This window comes from Podarcis bocagei, assembly GCF_964188305.1.
Source record: "Podarcis bocagei genome assembly, chromosome: 5".
NCBI lineage: Eukaryota > Metazoa > Chordata > Lepidosauria > Squamata > Lacertidae > Podarcis > Podarcis bocagei.
The window spans coordinates 22746821-22760513 of NC_138129.1; the positions used below are offsets into that span (position 1 = coordinate 22746821).

Here is a 13693-nt window from a genome sequence, read left to right on the forward strand (position 1 = left end):
CTTGTCCTCCAGAACAATATGAATTTCTAAAATAGTATATTACTGCACATCACGCAGCATATGAAAAAAAGAACTGTGCCAGTTTTGAGTATTAGCATTGCCCTTTTAATCTCCCCACACCCCCATACACAGGCATCATTGGGCCAGTATTCCTCAGAATTCTTGCGACTAACTGCTTTAATATTGCCTTGGTGCAAGAGGCCATTATACTCTTTAGTACCTAAGGAGTATCCTGCAGCTGAAGTACAAGAGGTTTCATATGGGGGAAGGTTGCCTATCTGAAGGTGTCTGTCTGCCTACTCATGAAAATAATGATTTTGATGTGGAGTGTTTTTAAACAAGCTACTGTATTTTTCGCCCTATAGGACGCACTTTTTCCCCTCCAAAAATGAAGGGGAAATCTGGGTGCGTCCTATGGGGCGAATGCAGGCTTTCGTTGAAGCTTGGAGAGTGAGAGGGGTCGGTGCGCACCGACCCCTCTCGCTCTCCAGGCTTCAGGAAGACATCCGCAGCCTAGGCAGCCCTGCGGGAGGTCCCGCAGGGATGTCTAGGCTGCGGATAGCAGCCTGCTTCCCGGAACGTCGGGCACCCTGAAAGCAGAGCGCCCGGCGCTTCGGGAACACATCCGCAGCCTGCTTCCCGGAGCGTCGGGCGCCCTGAAAGCGCTTCGGGAACACATCCGCAGCCTAGGCAGCCCTACGGCAGGTCCCGCAGGGATGTCTAGGCTGCGGATAGCAGCCTGCTTCCCGGAGCATCGGCCGCCCTGAAAGCAGAGCGCCCGGCACTTCGGGAACACATCCGGAGCCCTGACAGGGCTCCCCACACTGCGGATAGCAGCCTGCCGCCTGGCGGGTGGGGCGCCCTGAAGCAGAGCGCCTCACGCGCCAGACAGACATCCGCAGCGTGGGGAGCCCTGCAGGAGTTCCCCGCAGGGCTCCCCACGCTGCAGATAGCAGCCTGCTGCCCGGTGGACAGGGCGCCCTGAAGCAGAGCGCCCCGCCCGCCGGACAGACATCTGCAGCGTGGGGAGCCCTGTAGGAGTTCCCCACAGGGCTCCCCACGCTGCGGATAGCAGCCTGCCGCCTGGCAGGCGGGACGCCCTGAAGCAGAGCGCCCCGCGTGCCGGACAGACATCCACAGCGTGGGGAGCCCTGCAGGAGTTCCCCGCAGGGCTCCCCACGCTGCGGATAGCAGCCTGCTGCCTGGCGGGCGGGGCACCCTGAAGCAGAGCGCCCCTCGCGCTGGGCAGACATCGGCCAGCCCCGCTAGCTCGGGGGACAGCAGGGAGACGCAGCGCCGCCATCCCGCTGTTCCTCGACCTGGTTCGGTTTCCCCGACCTGCTTTTGGGGGGGAAATAAAGGGGGGGATTCCTTTATTTCCCCCCAAAAAAACTAGCTGCGTCCTATGGGACGGAGCGTCTTATGGGACGAAAAATACGGTACCTCCCAAGTGAAGTTGACATGGTACAAGAAGTGAGAAGACTTCACCATGTAGCCTCAGTGGCTAGAAGTGCCTTTTACTGACTGACTGGTTCAACAGCTGTGGTCATTCCTGGACTTTCTCAGTGCTTGCTACAGTAGCTGCTGTTAGTACTGTGCAGTACATTGCAACATGATTGCTGCAGGAGTGAGACTTTTGTTAGAATATAACACCTGTGCTCAGAGATCTGCACTGGCTGCCAATTTGCTCCGAGGCCAAGTTCAAGGTGTTACTATTAGTATATAAAGCCCTTAACAACTTGGTACATGTTTATTTATGGGATCGCTTTACCTTACATGTGTCCACTCAACCACTTTCATCAGCGGAATTGGCACTACCTACAGGTGCCACAGGGGACGCGGGTGGCGCTGTGGGTTAAACCACAGAGCCTAGGATTAGAAGGTCGGCGGTTCGAATCCCAGCGACGGGGTGAGCTCCCATTGTTCAGTCCCTGCTCCTGCCAACCTAGCAGTTCGAAAGCACATCAAAGTGCAAGTACAGTGGTGCCCCGCAAGACGAATGCCTCGCAAGACGAAAAACTCGCTAGACGAAAGGGTTTTGCGTTTTTGGAGCTGTTTTGCAAGACGAATTTCCCTATGGGCTTGCTTCGCAAGACGAAAAATGAAAACGTCTTGCAAGTTTGTTTCCTTTTTCTTAACACCGTTAATACAGTTGCGACTTGACTTTGAGGAGCAACTCATAGAACTTGGTGTGGTAGCCTTTTTTGAGGTTTTTGAAGACTTTGGTGATTTTTTAAGCTTTTCCAAAACTTCTTTTGCAGCCATTTGGTAAGTTAACCTTTTTTGGGGGGGGTTGGATTTTGGTTTGGGGTGTTTGGAATTCAAGGACTTGGTGTTGGGGAGGGGTTTGCAAGAATCTGGAAGCTTGTATGGGTTTTTTCTGCATTTTTATGATTTTCTGTGACCATTGGGCCACTCTGCTGTTTTTTTTAAAAAATTCTGGATTTGAATTTCTGTGTGGTGGGTGGCTGGGGAACAGTTGAGGAGGGGGTTCTTCAGCAAGAAGCAAAGAGTGGAAGAGGAACCTTCTTCGAGTTGTCCTCCAGAGTCTTAGAAAATGTACTGTACACTTTGTTGATTTTTAAATGTTTTTCTCTCATGTTTAGAAACTTAATTTATTGTTCCTTCAATTTTTGAAATGCTCTTTACAGTATGTGTGACTTTAAAGAGCACTTAATAAACTCTTGTTGTACCAAATTTGGCTTTGTTTGGACTTTTTTTGACCATAGGAATGCATTAATTGAATTTCAATGCATTCCTATGGGATTTCGTGCTTCGCAAGACGAAAAATTTGCTAGGCGAAAAAACTCGCGGAACGAATTAATTTCATCTTGCGAGGCACCACTGTAGATAAATAGGTACCGCTCCAGCGGGAAGGTAAACGGCGTTTCCGTGCACTGCTCTGGTTCACCAGAAGTGGCTTAGTCATGCTGGCTACATGACCCGGAAGCTGTACGCCGGTTCCCTCGGCCAATAAAGCGAGATGAGTGCCGCAACCCCAGAGTCGGTCACGACGGGACCTAATGGTCAGGGGTCCCTTTACCTTTACAGGTGCCACATAATACCTGTTTTGCATTTGTAAGAACTTTATAATTTAGTGTAGCAGCTCCTGAACTTTGGAACTCCCTGTCTATTGAGATCAAGCAGGCAGCCTTCACTGTACTATACTATTTTTGACACCTGCTAAAAACATTTATTTTTAGGCGGACCTCCCCAGATGCTTAGAAAGTTGGGATAATTTTAATCTGTTTTAGTATTTTAACTTTTGAATGTTTTAAAGTATGGTTGTGAATCTTTCTTGATTTTACTGTTTTATCTTTTGTAAACTGCTTTGAGGGATTTTTTACAATCAAGCAGTGTATAAATTTTATCAAGTAAATATAGTCAATTCATGCACGTTACAACTTGCCATTAGTACACTGGATCACATGCCAAGATAGAACCAGAGCAGTCCTGTACTGATGGCATCAGCTTTGTTAGAACACTTGAGAGTTAACAAGTTTAATCAGAAAGGCTTTCACACCATGTCAAGATCATGTTGCAAGCAATGTGAGTTTACTTGCTGTTTTTCAAGTTGTCTGTAGGAAGATGAGGAATGTGCAGTCTTTGCTAGAATATCCCAAGCCACAAAAATGGGAAAAAAAATCAAATAGGCAAAAAACAATGCACAGATATGACCTCCAGCTTTTCTGCATGCTAGAAAACTGGTTCATCTTACTCAAGTGTTTCAGGCAGCTGGTTTGCTGAGCTCTAGATCAAAATATCAGTCTTTTAAGGCAGGGTTAATAGTTTGACTGGGAACAATTCCAGAAATGCAAAACCTCTAACCCAGCCATTTATCTATTTGAAACATGAGATTCTATGGGTGGAGTCTAGCTTTCTTTTAAATAGTCTGCTGTATAATTCAAGGCAACCATATAGCTGTCTGTAGGCAATTGCATCAGACACTGCAACCCAATGTTATTAAAATGCAGATGAAGGAGTTTGTGCTAATGGAAGGCAAGAAGTATTCAGAACCCACATAAAAACATGGGAAACATGCTTTTGTTTAAAAACAAGTATATACTTGCAAATCCTATTTCACTAGAGCTAACAGTGCAATGGTTTGAATGTTTACAGCGGAAGAATAAGGCACAGTAGAACATGGCTGCTTAAGGCAGAAGTTCTCTCAAACTTTCTACTCACAGGGCCCACTTGAGATGGCTAAAATTTATTAAGGCCCATTAGTCTCAAAATGGTGGTACAGAGGTAGAGCACAAAATGGAGATAAAATTTGACATAATCAGGTAGCAATTGCTGACATTACTTTCCAATGATATCTGTTCCATCTTTGGAAATTGATAAGTTCTTCATCACAAAATTTTGCTTGTGTCAAGGAGTTCCATAGTTCAGCTTTCCTCAAGCTAAGTACAGAGGTTTGCTGTAGAGGTATATATCCAGATATTTTTACTCATGTCCTGTAATTTCTTCCATACCCTTTTTAAACTAAATTTTTACCTAATTCCCAGCCCAAATTTATTTCATTAATCATCATTGGTCCTTTTGCATTCACTTGTTCCTCCTATAAAAGCTTTTACACTATCTGGCTAGGTCACTTTCCAGTTCACGTGAGGAAGCCGTTTTTCCATGTTCCTAGGGTCAGAAAAGAGACATCTGTCCATAGATATCAATGGAAATTAAATAATTTTATGTAGATGGAATTGAAGAATTTAATGTAGTGTGCCCACATCCACAGTCTCCCCCCCCCCCCCCGCTGACGGACTGTTGGGGAGTAGGAAGAATTAGGGCTGTGGAATGGGGAGTTTGGGACCTTCAATAGAAGCCTTGCAACATTTTGTTGCAAGAGCTCACTTGCCTATATAGTAGTAGCGGTATGTTGTCCATGGTTTGAGCAGATTCGGCAACAAAAGTAAGGGAAAGCTTGAATTAGTATTGGCAGACTCAAAGTTAGTTTGTTATTTTTAAGTGTCCTAAGGGACAGCTTCCCAAATACATCCATACATTAAATTGTTTAATTTCTGCATCTGGGAATGACATAGAAACCCCTCAAAATGTTGACTGACTGTTAGAGGAGGGTGAGAAAAATAGTGGGCAGGGTGTGGAGCGGTGTTATTCATTTTAAAATATTTTTCTATTGCCTTTCATTTAAAAACCACAAAGTGATGTACAGCACAAGGTAAAAACTGGAATATTAGCATCTATACAATAATCTTTTAAAAATGGGAAAACAGGAAAAACAGTAATCGAAAGCAAACAGATTAAGAAGAGATTGGTATTAACAGCCAGCAAAGGCTTGGAAGAATAAATGAGATTTCAGCAGGTGCATAAATATAATCAGTGTGAGTGCCTGCCATAATTCAGAGGAGAGATGATTCCATTAAGAGGCCACCACAGTAGAAAAGCCCCACCTCGTTACTACAAGATGGATCCCTGCTGATGACTGTGCAACCATACTGTCCATACTACTTCACTACTTTTATTAGCTGTGTGAGATTACTACACTAATAGATAGATTCCCAAAAAGAACAGTAGCAATAATTTCCATACATACAGGTGTAGAATAGATGCTTGGTTGGGAAGCCCCAGGTTTTTTAGAAAGGGAGGTCAGAGATTCTCCAACTTCTTACCACAAGGGTGAGACTGCTGAAAATTACTGGGAGTCACAAAATGGTGAAGGAGCAGAGCCAATCACAAAATGGTGGTACATGGAGGCAGAGTTTGGCATAATTAGCTGCCAATTACTGACATATTCTACTAATATATAATTCATAACTGGGAATTGTTAAATTCATTGTCAAAATGTTTTGCTTGTGGCAAGGAGTTCCATAGCTTAGTTTTCCTCAACCTAAGTACAAAATTTGCTCTGGAGGTATTGTGAGTCAGCACCTACATTTTAGGCAAAATATTCTAATCCAGAGGTTCCAAGTGCAGAAGCCTTTTAAAAATATTTTTTCTCTTTCTGGCACCACATAGCTCTGAATGCCCCCCCCCAATATTCTGTAATTTCCCCCCACATTCTTCTTTCTCAGTCAACTTGTGCCTTATTCCTATTCCCCTGCCTCCCACCTAGCCCCTGCTGCCCCCCACCCAACCCCTGCTTGTTTCTTTTATCCTTTCTCACTGGGCCTTCCCTCTCTTTTCCCATTCATTTCTTTTCTCTGTTTATTATTATTAATAATATATTATTTCATTTTTTAATTTGCTTCAAAACCACCTCTTGCCCTTTCCTCTCAGAGGAGGGAGACCTTACTTCCCTTCCCCTCTTTTCCAGGCAACCTTTACTCAGCATGCAAGAAGATGCTGTTGCTGGCATTGCTCCTACTAGAAGGCTATAGCATGACTGGAAGGCATGGCAGACAAATAAGGAGGCACTGCCTTGGCACAGAAGCCCATCTGAAAGTCTTGGCCCAAGGCCCACTCTTTGAAAAACACTGGTCTAAATTGCTTGAGAAACACTGAAGGAGAGATAACAGGATGCATCCTGATCTCTGTCATATCACCTAACAGTGCCCTTGCAGCTATAGGCTAGAAAGGCTATTATTACCCCTCAAGGTGATTTGCATAGCTGAAGGCCATTTGGCATTGTTATTCCATTTACCCATTATTACCCCCCAGTTCACTAGCCTGGATGGTTTGCCAACATCCTCCATATACCCTTTGCTTGCTTGTTAATTCATATGTTTAGAAAACTTTAACCAGAAGGTAAGCTTTCAATACTAGGTAAGACTGTTTTGTATCTCATGTTTTATTTCTAATTTCTGTTATGCAAAATACTTGTTTCATATAGTACCTGGGCACCTTCTCTTTGGGGGATTTTTTTTTTTTTACTACTTGCATGATGCTAAAAAAATTATTCTGAACTACTTTACTAATGTAGACCATTGAAATGTTCATGGGCCAATAATACCACCAGTGAAGGCATACATCTTTTTCCAGTTACTTTTGAAATACAGTCTTCTGTCTATCAACCTTGTGGACATATTCTTCCCTCCCCCCATTTCAGAAACATGTATGCTGCTCCAGTCTCCTATCTGGTACAGTGAACCATCTGCAACAGCTCTCTGACTCCTTTGTAGTATGCATAGTTGAGCAGCCTACTTCTGCATGCATCTATTTTTCCTTTTCATATAGCTCATGTTGCCTGTTTTCTTCTACACAGCTTTTTCCTTTCTGCCTGAACATGTCTCAGCAATTACTGTTTTCATGTCTTGTGAACAGAAAAGCATCTTCTTTTGTCTGTGTCAGGCACTGGCTGCTCTTTAGGGAGAGCTCTTATTTGTAGTGTTGTGGGCCATAAGTACCATGTGTGGCATTTTCTGGGAGCAACTCTCCCTCCCTTCTGCCTTATGGGTAATAATGCACTCTCTCTGAGGCAATCTGTAAAGAGAAGAATTGAGGGAAAGTGCCATGTTTCTAGAGTTTTCTATTGGCTTGTGGTTGATTGAAAAAACAACAACTCTTCTCCCACATCCTTCTGTTTCTTTCTAGGCTTTGTTTTCATGGTTTTCAACCCCCACTTCATCTTTTACCACTTGGGTTCTTCAGACTGCTACTGATTAACATCTCTGACTTTAGCCCTCTATTTCCGCCTTCCTGCCTGTCCTTCCCATTTCATTGTTGTTTTTCTACAGCCTACACTCTCAAATAGCCACACCCCAGGAAAAGCAATTGGCTAATCCTGCAGTAGGCTATGCATTTTAATGGCCTTTTATTACAGGATAAGACACTTCATTCACTGATTGCAGCAGGGGTTTTTTCAGTTGCCTTAGCTTGAAGCATGAAAGCTTCCTTGCTTTCAACAACATATATTGTTCCAATAAAATGTACTTTTGCCTCTCATTCTTTTGGGGACTTGGCATGCAAGATCATTCCAAATGGGGGAAGAGCAAGCTCCAATATTTCTTCCACTTTCCTAATTTAAAATACTTAAAGGATATGTTTACCACAGTGAGATAAATCTGCTGTTTGCCTCTGAGTTCAAAACAACATGAACTACCTGAGAGGGCTCCCCAATTAGTCTTTGTTTTTACTGGCACTTAAAAGCCCTTTGCTTTAGCTCAGTAAAGCATTTTGTTGTTTTAGAAGAGCAGAACTTGAGGCCTCATCTAGCTATTGCTGCTATTAAATTACTAGCTGATATGTGACCAAATCCTCCCTCCAGGGACTGAATGTGTCACTTTGGCTATGTGCCCAGCCACCATCAGTGCCATTGCACTCCCAGAGCCAGGACGTCTTTCCCACAGAGAATCAAACTGTATACCAGTTGTATTTGTTTGGGAATGTTGTTCTTGATATGAATAACACTGAAGCAGAGCTGCCAGTGAAATAAAGCCACATGGGCAGCCTCCATAGTGGACTCTCTCTCTTTCTTGGCTTCCGAATCATTAAAACTTTAAAGCACCAAGAGTGAATAAGAGCTATATGTGCAGTTTGCAAAATGCTCCTCTGTATTAGACAGGGCAAGGCAAAGGAAGCTTTGTCTACAGCACTGACACTGCTGCTAGCAGCCATTTTGGTGTTAATATGGGTGTGCAGTCCGCTGGGGGCAATTGTGCTTGGAACATGTGTCCAGTCAAGTACAAATTAAATATCTGTTTAAAGTTCATAAAATGAATTCATGGTGCAAAAAATAGCCACATTCCTATAATAATCTTTCCCCCTCAGGATGTAATAATTCAAGTAAATATTAGTTGCTCATTTCTCATTGTTAGAAAAGCACCCTTGCAGTTTTACAAGTGGTGATTACATATAAATGCTAAGCCAAAGCCATGTTTTAGTAAGCCACACTGTGCATGTAGCTTGGGCACATTCTGTTTCACCCCTTCCTTTGTGCAAGTGGGTAAACAAACCACCAAGGGCTTAGTGTGAGGTCTGAACCCAAATGTACTTTGTTTCACCAGAACAAACCCTGATCTCCAGCTAGCCTTAAACCATGATTTACTGTTAGTGATTGTGTGTGTTTTTTTTAGGGCAAAAGCTCATGCACCAAGCTCATGCACCAAGTGGCTTACAAAACTATTGTTTATGGCAGAGATGGAAAACCTGTTGCCTTCAGGCATTGTTGGACTACAACTCACACAATCATCCCTGACCACTGGCTTTGCTGGCTGAAGCTGATGGGACTTGTAATCCAGTAGCAACTGGAAGGCCACAGGTTCCCCACATGCCTAGTATATGGCAGTGTTTTCCAACCTTTTTTGGGCAAAGGCACACTTGTTTGATGGAAAAAATCTCGAGGCACACCACCATTACAGCCCCGTGACGTCAGCGCGCAGCGTCACGCCGGGAGGGACGCACGAAAGTGTAAGTTTCAATTTTTTCCCTCCCCCTTGCTGGGGAAGCTCCAAGCTTTGGGGGTGGGGGGGGAGGAGGCAGCAAAGCGAGGCAGGAAGGAGAACGCGGCTTGGCTGGGTGAGCTTTGGCAGGGGCAGGGAATGAGAGCCGCGAGGCAGGCGCTGCGGACGGAGGCGCTGCCCGCCGAGCTCACAGGCAGCCAGGCAGGCAGACGGCGAGAGCCCCGTGCTGGGCGGCCTCTCCTCGCCATCGCCGCCCCACCTCTCGCCGCCCGACTCGCCCGCCTCCCTCCAGGCAACATCTTGCGGCACACCAGGCAACATCTCGCGGCACAGTAGTGTGCCGCGGAGCAGTGGTTGGGAAACACTGGTATATGGCTTAGCATTCCATGTTAGCATCAGACTTCAAAGACATTAGCCTATTGATTCGTGCCCCCCCCATTCTTGAAATGTCATATATTATTGACACAACTGCACACTAAAGCTGTAGCTAAGTATTTCCAAGAAATGTGTTATACTACATGAGCAGCATTGTCTTGTACTGCAGAACTAAAGGAATATTCTTTCCTTTCTCTACCTGCAATGATTTGATCCCTTTGGTTTGCATGTTTTACTGTTTGGACGCCCCCCCCCCCCCGCCCCCATCTACCACCAGGAAGCACCCTTTATAATTGTCCATTACAGTGTTGGTTGTCTCAGATCTATGTTCAGTCTCTCCCATTACATGGATAGAATGTTGCTGTGCTTTCAGTCTCTCCCTATCTAAGAGCGAGTGTATTTATTTATTATTTACATTTATATCCCTCCTTTCTTCTAACATGGAACACAAGGAAGCATACACATAGTTCCCTGGAGGCCTCACAGGCAGGCATTGATCAGACCCAGCTTAGCTTTAGCAAGGTGGTGCCCTCCTATGCCTTCAGACCATAACCATACCTTCAAACTTCAGTCCTGTACTCTCCAGTATAGCAGCCATTTGAAAACACAACAGCTGTATGTGTTATATGTTGATTGTGGGAAAGGACTGGTTGTGCTTTTTTCTCCTTTTTAGTGATTTTCACTGTCCCAACACTCCTACCAGTTGACCATGTTGGGAAGAGGAGGTGAGGTAGAGCTAGAGGGGTTTTAGCCTGATCCAGCAGGCTCTTCTTACATTCTTGATTCTTGTCTTGTTTTTCTTAAGGTAGTGTTCTAAAACACGACCACATTTCTAACTATCTGATATAAACTCCTATTGGATTATTGTTTGATCTATAAAACCACTGGATACAAAGAATTACCAGAATAATAATAAAGAATTCAGATTAAGCGTGTGGTCTTTTATTATTCAGTAGTTTCAAATACTGAATAATATCCCATAGATTAGCAGTACTATCTGGTGATTCCTTCTTTCTCCTGTAGGGAATGAATTTGATCCTGTGTGGGTTGTCACCGCCCATTCCTTTGCATTTAGAATAGAAACATAGGTTTCTGTACTTTTATCAGGAGTTGCCAACAAGGTGCCCTCCAGATGTTGCTAGACTAATCATGATTCCTACTAGCTAGGATTAATGAAAGTTGGGGTCCCGGAACCTCTGAAGGGCACCACATTGGGTATCCTAAAATTATAAAAACTGTCTCTGAGACTCCTGGATATAAACATGCACAGAATCATAAAATTGCAGTGTTGGAAGGGATCCAAGGGTCATCTAGTCCAACCCCATGCAATGGAGGGATATCAGCCAAAGCATCCAAGACAGATGGCCATACAATCTCTGCTTAAAAACATCCAAAGAGGGAGAGTCTACAGTCTTCCAAGGGAGTCCCTTCCACTGTCAAACAGATCTTACTGTCAGAAAGTTCTTCCTGATGTTTAGTTGAAATCTTCCTCGTAGCTTGAAGCCATTGGTTCAAGTCCTAACCTCAAGAGCAGGAGAAAACAAGCTTGCTCAATCTTCCATGTGAAGATGGCTTTCATATCTCCTGTCTCCTCTTTTCCAGGCTAAAAATACCCAGCTCCGTCAACTGTTCCTCATAAGACCTGGTTTCCAGACCCTTTATTAGATCGGTTGCCCTCCCGCCCACACGTTTCAGCTTACCGACACCCTACTTAAATTGTGGAGTCCCGAACAAGATACAGCATTCCAGGAGTATTCTGCTCTCAGATAGTAGAAAACCTAGTAGATTTGCTATTTCCAGCTCCCTCTTGCTGCAAAAATGGGGTTAAAAATTCCACCCCCACTGGTGTACAGCAAGCCCACAATTTACGCACATTTAACTTGTGCACATTTAACTTGGCAAAAAAGGGGGTTAAAAAGGAGGTGGGGTTCCAGGAAAAATGACTTTAGCAATCCCACCCACCATTGAACATAGTGTGTTTTAACTATATGGAATTTTGACTTTAGACACAATCCTTGGAACATAACCCCCACATAAGCTGTAGGCTTACTTTACTTCTCATTGTTGAATTTGCACATATGTAGACCTATTTCTAATATATTGTCACCTACAGAGTAGTAAACTATGTCCCCAAGTTTTAGCCACAAACATTTTATTTTTATTTTTTTAATGTTCACAAAAGATTTCACAAACAAAAAGATTCAATGAAATCTGTAGATTTTTGGCATTTGGGGGCCTTTTTTGTTTCAGGCAATTGTGGTTTAAAAATGTCATATATGAATGACACAGGGAAGCAGATAATGTGCCCTTCTGACACAATACACATGGCTTCACTGGGGGACATTTTACTGCCCTTAAACACTTTGGGATTTTGCTTGGGTTAGCAAAATTGCTCAGAAATTGCCTATCTTAGTTTCCACTGAAGATGGTTAAGTGGCATATATATTTCCCCTTTATTATATTGTTCAGTTCCTGCTGCATTTTGAAAATGGACAAAAACTGTGAAGGTACGTTCTGAGTTTTGCTGCTCACCATCCTGAAAAACAGTGATTAGGTTTTGAAAGGCAAAAAGCTTCTGCCTCGCAGAAACTAGAATTTTGTATATCAAATCAGTATTAAACATATTTTGCTGGTATAGCCTGAAAAACAGCCTTGGTGAAGGACATACATCTTCTTAGTGGCATAAGCACTGAGTTTTCCTGTGAAGTGTAAAGATGATGGTTATCTTAGAAAAGCATGGCCACAGCATGAGGCAAGAGAGCCTGGGATTATTTCTTTGCCTTGGATTATGCACATGTGACTTAGTAAAATCCACAATCAAAAGGGGTGTGTGTGTGTGTGTGTGTGTGTGTGTGTGTGTGTGTCAGTGTCCGTGTCCGTTCATCTCTCGGTCTTAACTTTGATTACATTACTGAGTGTTGAGATTGGGGCAGTTAAGAAATAGATTTAATTTGATTGCTAGCCTTTCTATTTTGTGGCCACAGAATGCTGTTGCTTGCTTGTGTACCTACGCACCTTTGCTTATCGGTTCCCTGCTCCCATGGCTTTTCTATATATTATTTCAGGTTTATACTCAGAACTCTTTATTTTCTTTACTAATTGCTTTCAGCAAACTCACACTTCCTTATTTTGGTCTGTTCATATACAAGGTTGCTAATATGCCTTTCTCTTTTCGTATACACGTTTCTTTGCATGGTAATTTGTAGGTGCAGCTGGGGCTTTTTGTTTTCTTAACTGTTTTAGCTGTGAATACAGAAAAAGGTCAGCATAAATGTAAGCATTTACTGGAGAACCTGTGTGAAAACCTGTTCTTTGAAATGTTTCATCTAGAACTATTTCCTTTCCCTCAGCATAACAACATCTTTTAAGGCCTATCGTAGCAAAACTGAAATACTGGCTGTTTTGGAAAAGAATGAAGCCTAGGTGTGTGTCTTTTTCACACACAGAGAAGTGCTTAAGAACTGGCCCCAAATCAGGCTATCCAGTTTTGGCTACAGTGTCCTGTGTATACTTACATGTACCATTGATAAACAACAGTGGTTACTTATTAGTAGTTACGTTCGGGATCGCACTGTAAATAAATTATCTTTTAAAACAACCTTTTAAAATTGCTTCCCATTTTTGGAGACCTAGTTTAAATGAGGGCTGTACATGAAATGTTTCTAAATTCAGACTGCACTCCCATTGTTCCTCCCTGCTCTGAAAGCAGCTCTGGTATTTTTCCACACACTGAAACTCAACTCTTCACAAGGCCTGCATCTTAAAAAGAGCCGAATGTGATAGGGTTAATGGACAGGAAGCTGCAGCTGCAGCAGACTAATAGGCAAGCGAGATTTTTGTTTAACTGACAACTTTAGAAGGCCTTAGGGATGAGGGAAGGGCAGTTTGTGAAAACAGCATGCAGCATACTACTGAAAAACGTAGCTATTTTCTGCATCCTTTATATTTAATTAGGAAAGGGACATTGTAAGTGATTAGGAAATCAGAATCCTGGTTAATAATCCAACTTTTGTTAGGCACTG

General features: G+C 43.4%; 1 protein-coding gene across 3 annotated transcripts in view; it reads left to right on the forward strand.

Annotated features, from left to right (window-relative positions):
- ZMYND8 (zinc finger MYND-type containing 8) overlaps positions 1-13693 on the forward strand; it is an 84759-nt gene that overhangs the window by 12328 nt on the left and 58738 nt on the right. Inside the window, exon 1 of one of the 3 annotated variants that reach the window (XM_081196031.1) lies at positions 6619-6702. The exons of 1 other annotated variant lie outside the window; for it this stretch is intronic. The gene's annotated coding sequence lies outside the window, so the exon portion shown is untranslated. Of the gene's footprint in view, positions 1-6618; positions 6703-7055; positions 7103-13693 lie in introns of those variants that run through there. One more of the 3 variants, XM_081196034.1, reaches the window with a different exon arrangement.